At 38.6% G+C, this 12734-nt stretch overlaps 1 protein-coding gene across 4 annotated transcripts in view; it reads left to right on the forward strand.

Annotated features, from left to right (window-relative positions):
- The window catches only part of RASGRF2 (Ras protein specific guanine nucleotide releasing factor 2), a 132891-nt gene that overhangs the window by 83726 nt on the left and 36431 nt on the right, over positions 1-12734 (forward strand). The gene's annotated exons all lie outside the window — the stretch shown is intronic.

The following is a 12734-nucleotide window of genomic DNA, read 5'->3' on the forward strand; positions in this document are numbered from 1 at the left end:
CTCATGTAAGCCCTTTGCCTTTGTTTTCTAGACTCTAAGGAGACTGCTAGACTATTCAGTGAGATTTTGAACTATCATGGTATAACCAATGATATCTTTTCTTGCTGACTTAAATCATGTTTATCGCTCTACATTTTCAGTTCATCATCTATTAGTTGCATTGTTGTATTCTGTTCTTAATATTTCTAGTCCAGCCCATTACTAAAAGTTTAATATTTTACATATATGTAATCTGCTGAACATCTAGATCCTAGCTTTCTTGATTTTGTTCTTTTGTATTCACTTACAATTTAAGATTTTATTTTGAAAATGAGCCTTTTTATGTCCAAGATTGGTAGGCATAACACCAGTTTTACTTAACTAAATTATTGCAAGTGTGTAATATATGTTCCTTGGAAGGCAGCTATGTTGTCTACTAACAGGAGGGTTTTAGTGCAACTTAAAATACTTTATTTAAGCTTCAAATTTGCTGTATACCCTTTGACATATTAATGTCTTCCACTAACTGAGTCCTGTCCTAGGTCATGTTACAAATAAAAAGAAACTTTTTTTATAGTCCATGCCATCACTTTCACTTTGCATTGACACAGTTCAAACCCAATATTCATTTTGATTGTGTTTGACAAAGCATAGTCCAACTCTAAATGGGCCACCTGCATCTTTTCCGTTGTAACTGTTGGAGTGTCAAGAAACTGCTTTGAAGACCCTAGTCTCAAAATCACTCATTAAATTCTATGCAAGTCAGTAAATCACCATTAATTTCAGTGGATTTTGTATCCACTGTGTCTAAAGTTGTGGTCATTCACATTGTGAGTGTTCAGGCATCATGAGAAAATAATTTCTGGATAAGCATTTATCAGTGTTCCTATTACTCTTGTATACTTCCTATTACCTTTAAATGATCACAAGAGAGTAATGTTCAGTTTTAGGAACTTTATGAACCTGTCACAAACATGTATTTAGGAAATTTTTTTGAAGTGATTAATATCCTCTGCCGTTGGAACCAGACATTGCCAAGGAATCAGCGGTACATTTTGCTTTATTAATTAATTCCAGTATATTTACAAATTGTTAAAAAATGAAGTAAGAGTGAAAATACTGTTTTTTTCCCACTATGACCAATTCAATTAAAAATTACTCCTTTGTATTGTTAAAATATTTTTAGTTTTTTCAGTTTTCAATATTTATAGTATTGAAGTATGAGAGAAAATAGAATCTGCAAGTATGCAATCAGTTGAAGGAATATCAAAGCATAAGAATGTTGAAAAAGGAGAAGACAATATCCCTTATATTCTTAGGTACTTTTTTTGTGTTCGTGTTTAAGCTAGTTCTGTGTAAAAGGTCATTCCCATGGGTGATGTAAAAAACAATAAGAAAGTTCTGCAGCAAATCTGACAAGAAAAATGTGTGACTGGGAGTCTCAGGAGACTGAGCTGGAGCAAGGCTGTCCATCTGTAATCAATGTGAAAATTCAAGGCTACAAACCACAGCCTAAACAGCTAAATCACCTGTTTTGTAATTTGATGCAATTAATTACAATAGAGATTATATTAAAGTTGCAGAGTCATGCAGTTCAAATTTGAATAATTCAGATAATTTTATTTCTTCCCCATGTATGTGTTATAATAATTATGTGATTTTTTAAAATAATGCCTGGTTCTTTGTGCAATGAATAGAAGACCTGTGAATTTCTACTGAGGTACATTGTGACGGGAAGAGACTAACCCAGGTTCAAAAAGTGGACAGCTACTTGTAAGTGAGAGTCATTATAGTTATGAGTTCAGAAACTAGAACAGGTCCAGGAGCTGCAATCTGTTGGATGTTGTGGGAGATTATTAGGAGGTAAGAGTCATCTATGCATCTTCTGTTCTCACTGTTCCCTTAAGCCTTCTAGCTTCTATCCATTTTGTTTTGTTTTGTTTTCCCAGGGTATGATCTCTTAGCTCTTCTCAACTTTCCATCTTCCAGTTCTGACTGCTCAGGGATATAATGAGGCAAGCAGGTTAACAAACTCATCAGAAAGCCCTGTAGTCACACTCTGCTGGAACCAGACGTGAAGAATATTTAATCATCTCCTGTGGAGAGTGCTGACCATAACATTTTATAATTGCTATCACCATCTAATGATAAGTTTATGTGGTGATAAGTACGCAAAGCTCTGAACAGCTCTCACAGGGTGTCTGATGGCTTTGTTTATCTTATGATAAGCTGCTGGGGGAACACTGCCTGTGCTGGTCTTGCCTGCAGGCTTCAGGACAGCAAGTGGCTTGATGGGGAGCCCAAGTTGAAAGGCTTTTCAGTAGTTTGGTCTCCTTTAGGTACTAGTGCACTTTCCCCTTCACATGCAGCTTGAGTGCAGTGCATCTTGGCAGTGTTCTCAGTCTGCTCCATCTCTACTGTGTGAGGATCAGTGCTGAGCTTAAGGGACCTTGATAGTGTTTTCAGGGCACCCCCATCTGTTAGGTTCATTTGTTATCTGGGTGGACATGAGGAGCACATGCAGCACTAGCATGGTCCTAAGAACAGCTCATCCTTGGGTTGCCTCACCACGCCATATGCCGCAGTAGTTTATGAGCTGCTGAAAAGGAGGTGCTGAGCACCATGGCATTGCTCTACAGCATGCACAGCTTCCTGCAGTATATGGAAGCTTTCTCTGAATCAGGATGGTTCTGGTTCTTATGCCCTTCAGAAGTTTTTTTTTTATTTTGTTGCCATCAATTTCAGTTATTTTACAGGTGGCCGCTTTTATGATGCCATGCTGTACTACCTGTCCTATTGTTTAGTCCATCTGTCTTGTTAAATATTAATCTGTACATATCTTAAACATGTTTTTTGTCTGTTCTCTTCCAGAAAATTTACATATTACTTGTTTATTTTAAGAGCAGATGAAGATAAACAGAATTATGAAGTGAAGGTACAGAACATTAAATAAGGCACCCCAAGTGCGCAGCTTGGTGCCTGTGTGAATGATAATATGCACAGTAGGGATAGATAGGGCACATTATGTCCTTTACATGTCCTTTCTCTTTTGAGAGGAATTCAGGATGGCTGGATGGGCTCACAGCTTCCTGCAGTTGTAGTGCTCTGTCATGATTAATAGGTTGCTGTATACCTTTCTTCTTTTCCTAATTTATTAAAATGGGATAATGATACTATCACATTCTGTCATAGAAATGGACAGGTCAAAATCATCTTTATTCTAGAGTCTTATGGCTTTCTTTCACTGCAGTAAAGCTCATTCTTCAGCAAGGGAAGAGAACAAAGTTATGCAAGCATCCTTCTTCAGAAGAGTGAAAGTTACCAAGTTTTCATGACTGGATGTAAACTAGTATAAACTCAAATTGTTGAATTGTTGAAAAGTATTCTTTACTTATTCTGAATTACCATTTCCCTGTTCTCATGACTCTTTATCATTGCTTCTAGCACTTCTGTTCACTTACATGCTTTTCAGAGTGGTAGACAAGCCCTGAGCAATCACAAACATATGCCTGCTCAGAAGCATTGGTTCCTTGAGCTGTTTCTTTCCCCCTCTTCATATACCTGTAGCAAAATTAGTTCTTGACTTCTGCGTGAATCAGTGGCAGCTTCCATAAACAACACAGAGGTCATTTAGCCGCTCTGTTCCAATGTCTGCCTTACTCTTTTCCACATGGAAAAGTTCCTGTAAAAATTTTAATTTTAACAATTTCATCCTAATGAATATACTATAATCTCTTCTTTTAGCTTGGCAGTGAGAGTTAGGTAGTCCATAAGTGGAACTCTGAGGAGCTGCAGTGAGCCCCATTTCTTCAGGAGTGATTTCCTTGTCTTCTTTGAGAGTCTCTGTCATGTAGCCAATGTCAAAAAAAGGAGTGAGACTGGTAATGTGGGAGAGGAACCTCCTGCCAAAATACTCACCAATTGTAGTTTTGATGCAGAAGTTACAGATGTTACCAGAATTAAGTAACAGCAGTATAATCTATACAGCACCCACACAATCCCTAGCACTAGATAGAAACAATTTATATGGGGAAGTATTTATTTCATCTGTCGCTTGTAGAACTTGCAAATTTCCCTAGTTTATCTTTGTACAATTCCTTCAAACATGTTGTTACTTTTATTTTCTCCTGATGTTTTTATTTATGTCTGTTGTTGTTTTATTTATGTCTGGTTTTGTTTAGTAAGGGGAGGCCTAAGGTGGCAGCTTCTGTAGGGAACTGCTAGAAGTTGCTCCCCTTTGTTCGGTGGACTCGGCCGGGCCTAGGGTGGACCCACTGCTGGCCAAGGCCAAGCCAATTGGTAGCAGAATGTCCCATGATAACGCCTCTGCGATAATGTATTTAAGAAGGGGAAAACAGGAAAAAAAAAAAAGATGTGAAGCAGCTGAGTGGGGGCAGAGAGGGGGAGGCGTGAGCCTTGTGGGCCTTGCAGGCCTCACCCTCTGGCCTCCTGCCGGGCAGCCGACTGGGCCCAACTTGGCCCAGCCTGGCTACAAGAAGTGGAGAGGAGACGAGACGTGAATAAGATGTAAAAAGGATCCTGAGAGGTGTCTGCCAGCCTGTTGTGAGGAACGGCTGCAGATGCCAAGGTCAGTTCAGAAGGAAGGGGAGGAGTAATGCGGCTCCTGGCCAAGATTCCCCTGCAGCCTGTGGTGACGACCATGGTGGAGCAGGTTGTCCCCCTGCAGCCCATGGAGGTCCACAGAGGAGCAGAGATACACCTGCAGCCCGTGGAGGACCCCACTCCGGAGCAGGTGGATGCCTGAAGGTGGCTGTGGCCCGTGGAGGGCCCGCTGGGGCAGCCGTTCTGGAGAGACGGCACTCCGTGGAAGAGATGACCCACGCCGGAGCAGTTCCACGAAGGACTGTGGCGTATGGGTGGGACCCCACAACAGAGCAGGGGAGGAATGTGAGGAGTTCTTCCCCTATGAAACAATGTGTGATGAACTGACCGCGACCCCCATTCCCTCTTCCCCTCTGTGCCCCTCGGGGGGGAGGCAGGTAGTAGAGATAATGTTAAGCACGGGAAGAGGGAGGAGTGGGGAGAGGTTATCTTGTTCTCTGTCTCATTCTCCTGCTACTTGGAAGAACCGAGGTGTGGAGATTTGTTGTAAGCCATTTTACTGTATTTGTGTTCCATCACTGTTTTGTTTTCTTCTGTTGTTGCTGTTAAATTTACTTTTTGTTCAACCTCAACCCACATGTTTTTGGTGCTGTGTTTTTTTTTTGTTTACCAATTCTCCCTTCTGTCCCACTGAAGGGTGGGGGGAGTGAGAGAGAGACTGCATAGTCTGGTCCCGATCGGGGCTGAACTACGACAGTTGTACACAGAATTGGAGCACTATCTCAGGATCAGTAAGATGTCATGCAGTGATTTTTCAAGAAAAAACATCTTTTTTGGGGGTTGGACTAGATGACCTTTGAAGGTCCCTTCCAACCCTAACCATTCTATGATTCTATGATTCTAGATTCTTTTGATGTTCATTTACTGAAACTGTTTGCTCTGCTTGCAGGTCTTCATACTTGTTAATACTCATAAACTGTGAAGGTGCTCTGTATGCCTAGAAAAGATTCAAGCTTTACTTCAAATCTCTGAATAGTTGTATAGATGAAGCCAAATTAGCAAAATAATGTAGTGTTGTTTTTGTAAATAATGAATAAAGTACTTTCGTAAGCTTAGCAAAAGTATAAATTTCTTCTCTGTTAAGAATGTCTAGCACAACTTCAAGAAAAATAGGTAATATTAAATTGGTCATTTTATTTTGAAACAGTTCTACTGAACATAGCCTTCAAGGAGATTTTTTTTTTGGCAAAAACTTAAATTCAAGATCTAAATTGATCTTGTATATTCTTTATATTTTTTTATATTCTTAGCAGATACACTGAAAGAGCTTTGAGAAGCTTATTTCTTCCTTATTTCAATATAGAGACAAAAAATCTCCCAACATGGAAAATAAATGTTAGACAAGAAGCAAAACCAAACCCAAACAAACAACGGGTTGTTCCCTCATGAACATAGCAGCTCTGTTTTGATCTGAGTACGTCAGTATTTCCAGCGTGCCGCATATTTCAGTGCTGCCTTCCTCCTCCTACAGCATGCCGATCCACACTGTAGAGAATGTACCATTTTCACAAGAACAAGGTGACATATTATGGGAGAGGATGGGAGTGGGATGGAAGCATGTGCTTGGCAGGAGGGCCTGGCTTCTTTAGTATAAGCATTTGTTTTTTAAAACACATGTGAAGAAACAGGAGAGAGTGAGAAAGAAGCAGGGAAAAAAGAGTCTTTGAGGGAGTATTTCTGACAAATATGATGTAAGAAAATCTGCCCCGTGCTAGGAAGAAGGAAATAGGTTTTATTCTCTCTGATTTTAGTGATTTAAAAGAGCAATTAGAATAACGGCTTGAAGCTTTGCAGCATCTCCACAAAAATTAATCGCTTATATACTATCTCTTTCAATTATTTGCCTGCACATATCTCTGATCCTAAATTACCTTTGACCTAAGTTATTTACCCCCAAGTGTTGTTCAGGAGAGGGAATTCTCCGTAAAGCTTCTGTGTTTAGCTGTTTATACCCTATTAAAGAACATTTCAAAAGATCTCTCAAACCATCAGCCTGCAAATACTTTCTTGTGCAGAGAAAGTACAACCAGCTCCTTCTCTTTTCAAAAATACACACCAGTCATTCAGAGAAGCAATCTTAATCTACATTGCCCTTGGTTTTAGTCTAGCAAAACTGGTCAGCCTGTTTACCAGACAATTTTCTGGTATCATCTGCTTTTCCATAGCTCTTACAATCTGTCCACAGAAGTGATCAAACAGTCCTGTGCAGCTGCAGCAGATTCTCAACAAAGCAAGCACAAAACCTGCTCCATTAATCTACTGGCTGCAGCTGCTGAATGCAAGCAGTGTCTTCCTTCAAAGCGATTCAATATGCATTCAATATGCCACTTCCACGCGCTACCACTGAGTAGTTTCTACTGTTGGCAATGGATCTAATACACTCTGTGAGTTCTGGATCAGAGGTCCTGTGGTCACGTCACTGTCTACGGAGGGGTCAAGTTCTTTTCCTAATCTTATGCTTTGTGTAGAAACTTAGTTACATGCTATTTCCCACTGCTAATCAGTAATGCATTAGTGCATTAATTATATGCATAAGTTAAACATTGCTGAGGGAAAAGATGTACAGTTAAGTGTGAATCCTTTTACAGTATAAATGTCTGATTTATTTTTACTTGGCTATTTCTGTATTCATGATCACTGCCTGGGATAACACATTGTAGGCCCTTTCTGTACTTTGTTTGACCACTTTTGACCTAAAGCTGCCAAACGTCTTGAATGAAGTTGAGGATAAACTGTGTGGAAATGTCTATATTTTCCTGGTTGATTCTCAGTACCATGCCAACTATTAGTAATAGTTAACAGTAATTTTGCACTCCAGGAATTTTCTGGGTTATAACATCTCATTCCCTGTACTGGAAAAGCTTTGTGGAACCTTTTCCTTACAAATCCAGATTTGAAAGAAAAAAAATTGTGATGGTAATATCCCAATCAAGATGCAAAGAATTTCATGCTTTTGAGTCTGCAGCTTGTCCCAGTAGGACTGTTCTTCACTGGAGTAAATTGGCACAACTGCGTTGCAAGTATCACAGAGGCTGTTTCTAAGGAGTTGGAAGCAGATCTTAATTTTAACTGTACTTCAGGCCACGAGTTCCTACATGAAACTTCAAGATTTAATTTGAGGGCATCTTGCCTCCTGTCAGAGATCTGGGAGATATCATCAAATCAGTGAAACAGTTGTTTCAGGTATGCCGATCAATCCTGCTTGTGTTGTTCCCTCTCCCCAGTGCCCTCTTTCTATTAGGGATCTAAGATGCTTAGTTCCAAGAACAAAAAGATTTGGTGTAGGCTTGTTATCCTCCCCTGATCTCTTACGCAGGACAACCAAGTTTTTTACTTGTTGTTTTTGTTTGACTAATGGCTCTAGCCAGGAACTGGGAAAGTGAGTACTAATTCCCTCTTGCGAACATGTCTTAATGAGATTTCCAGACCAGCTTATGCAGATCCAGGGAGGTCTGAGAAGCATTGAGACCTGAACTCTGAACTTCTCTAAAGTTCCTCATTTCGATTAAAAAAACTCCGTGTGGGAAGTACTCATTGACTTACTTTACAGCTGACACTGTTCTCTGTCAAAAACAGTTGTGTGAGAAATAACCACTTGTGTAGATGAAACAGCTTTTCTTCCTGGTAACTGGAGAGTTGTGAGGAGTTTTGCGGTATGTCTGATGTTTGAGGTCAAGAGGATCTGATGACCATGCCCCAGCAGAGAGACAAACTTGCTTTCTGTCCCAGGCTGTATTTTTAATACTCATTCACTACGCTGCTTTTATGAGACATTTGTGTATGTTCTCTCCTGCCAGAAGATATTTTACTGGGAAATCGGTAACAAAATGAAAATAGAGATTAAAACTAATTTGTTTGGAATCTGCCTTCTGATTCATTAACTCTAAATGTTACTCGTTTCCTCTGAATATTCACCTACTCTGTAGTGCATTTGAATAGATTTCTATTTTTGTTCCTGAATTAGGAGCCTTTTGAATTTAACAAAATTGTTGCTTAGCAATTTTAGATTACTGGCTAAACATTCACGTTCAAATTGAGTTGAATCTCCGGTTGCAGTTTTCTTAAAGCAATAACTTTTCATTCAAACAATGACTTAAAGATGAAGGTTAGTTTTGTCTCAAGTGGTCCCTGTTCTTGGGAATTAAAAGCCAGGGAAAAATCGTAATTTTTTTTTTTTTCACTTTAGCAGAAATTCAGGATCTCTTTTTTTTAGTATATGTTCCTGCTTAAATTAATTTCTCATTCTAGTTTATTAGAGAAGCGAACTACTTAGGAAAAAAGTATTTGCACTGGACATTTCCTGTGTTATGACACTGTGAACCATGTGTTTCCTGACCTATTGCACTCAGTCCTAAGCAGCTGTAGGGAAAACTCTGTTTCATAGACACATGCAAGCAAACTGGCAGTGAGAGAAAAATTCCTTCTTCATCTAAGAAAGGAGACTAGTACAGTCCCTATTCCTGCCCCACTAAAACAGGTCACCACAACCCTACTGCAAGTGATTGGATGGGATGCACTAAATATCTATTTTCCAGTGATTTAGCTGAGCTTCTGTGGCAAGGTCTTAGGTGGTGTTTCCCTCTGCTCTCCTAAGCTGAGGAGGAGAGAAGCTGGAATGAAGCTGTGACCACCGCATGCAGGAAACGAGGCCTAGCATGTTGATGTTGCAAGTAGGGAGTTTGACCAAAAGGTCTGGGTTCATAATGACAGCAGGTTTGTTTAGATTCCCTATTATCTTCCTCACATTTGGTGCACCCAATGGTATGTGTGGGATGGGGAGAAAACTTTTGTGAGGATTTTTTGGTGTTCTTCTCCTTTCTTTTTTTTTTTTTCACTGAACTCGAGTGTTGCTTGCATAATTAATATTTGTTTATACTGCTGTTGAGTTGCTTGATTTGTGGCCCAGTCATAAATGGTCCGGAAGCTGCTTATGAGATGGACGTTTTGTTCAGAGATTTTTTGTTGACTGATATACATCCTGCCAATTTTTGTTTTGCGTGACAGTCAACTATCTGTTCACAGATGGTCTGAAAAAATGATACATTTGGCTCTTTGCAATTATTGCCTCCTTTACATTTAACCTTTACTCCTATTGTCATATAAAAATCTGAATCATTTTGGAAACTACTTCCTTTAGCTTATGTAAAAAGCCCAGACCAACTAAAGGAAAAAAATTCCAAAAGCATGTTCTGCAGTTTTCTGTTTCTAGCCGTACATTGTCATAGACTTTATTTTAACCTTTCCTTTGTGGCAGGGCACACTGAGCGTTTTAAAGGTCTGAAAGCTTGCTGTGAATAGTTCTTGAGAAGACTGTGAGCATTACGCAGAAAAGGTTCTGCTATACTCTTCATATTGTTGACAGCAAGTTGAGAGTATAGACAGTGTGTAATTGAATCAAGAGCTAGATTTCACCTGAAATGCAGAAATATATCAGCAGATAAAAATTCCTTATATGTTCCCTGAAGACTAAGAGACATAGCAGGAACACAGGCAAATGCACTTGGCTGACATACAAATTCAGAGAAAATCAACTGCAGTGTTGCCATTCTTGTCATTAATTGTGGAAGGTAATTCAAACATTACTGCAGTTAAAAAATAAGTCTAAGATGTACTAAAACAGTCACAAATGTAATTGTTAAGGTAGGCTGTTCAGAAAGGCTTTTCTTCTTTGTCAATTGTTCTCCATCGTTCTTTTATAGAAATAAGTTATATGAAAAAATTCTGCTGTCACAGTGCACGTCTGTGATGATATTCTGCAATCTGTAAATTGGGAACAACAGCCTTTGAAATTCAGGATCTATTCTTTTCTAGAGATATATCTATAAATAAAGGCACAAGATTTGGATGGTTTCACCTAAGACTTCACTAGAAAAATTGGACTGGGAGTTCACACATGCATGCACACACATAAACTTACATGCAAACAAATGTGATTTTGAAGATGTATGCAGGTACACCAAAATTTAGCATTAGGTTTTGGTGACGACGTTATCTCCTTCTTGGATCTCTTTGCTGTTGCTGAAAGAAGAAAAGAACAGGATGTTGTCCAGTGGTAATGGGGTCACTGCCACCTACAGTTGTGGAGAATGCAGCCTACAAAGTGCAGTAGTCTAAAGCTCCAGATACTCATTCCCTGTGTTGTTACAATATAGATAGATGTTAATGCATGCACATGTTATTTTTTTCTCACTTTAGTAGAGAAGTGAACAATGCTGTTTTCTCTGAACCTATGTGTTTACCACAATACGCTAAAAATCAAAATGCAATCTTGTGTTGCTGCTGAATTTTAGTTAAAAAACAAAACAGACTTTTTGGTGGTTTTTGCTTCTAAAATGAGTTATGGATTTTTAATAACAACTTGTGTAATTTGTAACTGCAAGTATCTTTTCAGTGTTGAACAATTTTTGCAGATTTTCATCCAAGTGTGAGACTCTGATATGGTCTCCTGAGATAATATCTCCATTAAAAAAGCAGAAATCCCAAGTGTGTGCCAGTTATATCTATAGCAGTAACCCTGTTCTTAAGGATTTTTAAAAGACAAATTTTCAAATTCAAACAGTTCTTTGAGGTTAAAGGAATATTTTCATTCTTTGTGGTACTCATGTTTTAACCATATAATCTCATAGATTATTATCATTCTCAGAGCTACCTTAATATTATTAGGAGTTAGAATAGATCTTGATCTTAAGCATGTTCTTTAGACACTTACCTTTTTTCCCATCCATTAAACTAAAATTATTTCACTGAACTGATATATTTTTAGATTTCTGGATTTAGTTCAAGTTTACAGCATAATCATGACATAACTACTTTATCTCAATGTTGTGTTCTTTAGAGTTCTCTGATTAGAAAAAGCCTTTCTAAAGCAAGAGTGGTTTAAAAATAGTTTATCAACCTTTCCCTTAAATATTGTGCAGAAATTAAACACAGTCACTATAGCTCTGTCTGTGTTACACTATTGTACATCAGCTGGTGCATGTGAATCCATGGGATTTATCTGACTAAGACTATAATCCCTTGACTCCATTTGATAGTTAGATTGTATTTGTGGTGGAGGCTTTAGGCAGAAGAATCAAATATATACTTGGAATTATTTCTGACGTGGGTGGTTACAGCAGGGATTTTCAGTGGCGTATTTCTTAGAACAAAATTATTTCATATGTCCCAAGGACCAGTGAAAGTGAAATTAAAAGCCTGAAATGCATTAGGCACTTGATTTCTTCTGTTTTTAATAGTTGCTGCTTCTGATACTCTATGAGTTTATCACTGTTTGTGAAACAAACTCAAATTCTGGTACAATGAATGATTATGCCTCTTTCTTAAACCAAGGTAGCCCGAAGATCATGGCTAGACTTGATAGCTCCTACTTTCAAGCCTCAGAGTGCTCATATGACCTGCTCCATTATAAATCTGAATGTGCACATATGATAATTACTAAAAAAAAAAAAAGAAGCAAGAACTGTATTATTGGTCAAATATGCTATTCTATATAGTGAGTGGGAGTTCATCATCTTTATGCTTCTTTTCATCTAGGTTAATGTGGTCTTCTTTTCCAGCTCTGCCATTCTTCAGCTGGCTAGTGTATGGCAACCTGATACCATAATCAAAGAAATGAAAAGGAGAGCAGAATTATTGGCAGTTTAGGTTTCTTATCAGCATTAGGCTACTTCCTGTCTGACACATTTCTGTGAAAATGTGTTAAACCCAATTACCTGCTTAAAAATGTGCGACCAATAAAAATGGGTATCTTTAAACAGTCATCCATTTTTTAGATATGTCAAGGAAAACTTTTTATAATTAGTTTTTCTTTGTGCTGCATATATATTGGGAAGTCTTTTCTTTTGTGCTGCATATTTTGGAGAGGCTTTTTCAGTTTAATCTGTGGATGAAGACTGCTGTGCTCCAAGCTTGGCATTTGTATTTATTATTTATCCAGGTCAGAAAGTAACACTAATGTTTGCCAAGCCTGAGCTTTTGGGATTTGAGCCAGGCTGAATCATTAAACTGGCCTACAACTCACGAGTGTATTTGTCAGAAGAAAGAAAAACACAAGACAGAGAACTACCTTTGACACTGGTTTGATTGTTTGTCATCTGTCTTGTGAACCATGAATGTTCCCCTTCCACCTCCGT

The sequence above is a fragment of the Chlamydotis macqueenii genome, chromosome Z (assembly GCF_036417535.1).
Source record: "Chlamydotis macqueenii isolate bChlMac1 chromosome Z, bChlMac1.mat, whole genome shotgun sequence".
Lineage (NCBI taxonomy): Eukaryota > Metazoa > Chordata > Aves > Otidiformes > Otididae > Chlamydotis > Chlamydotis macqueenii.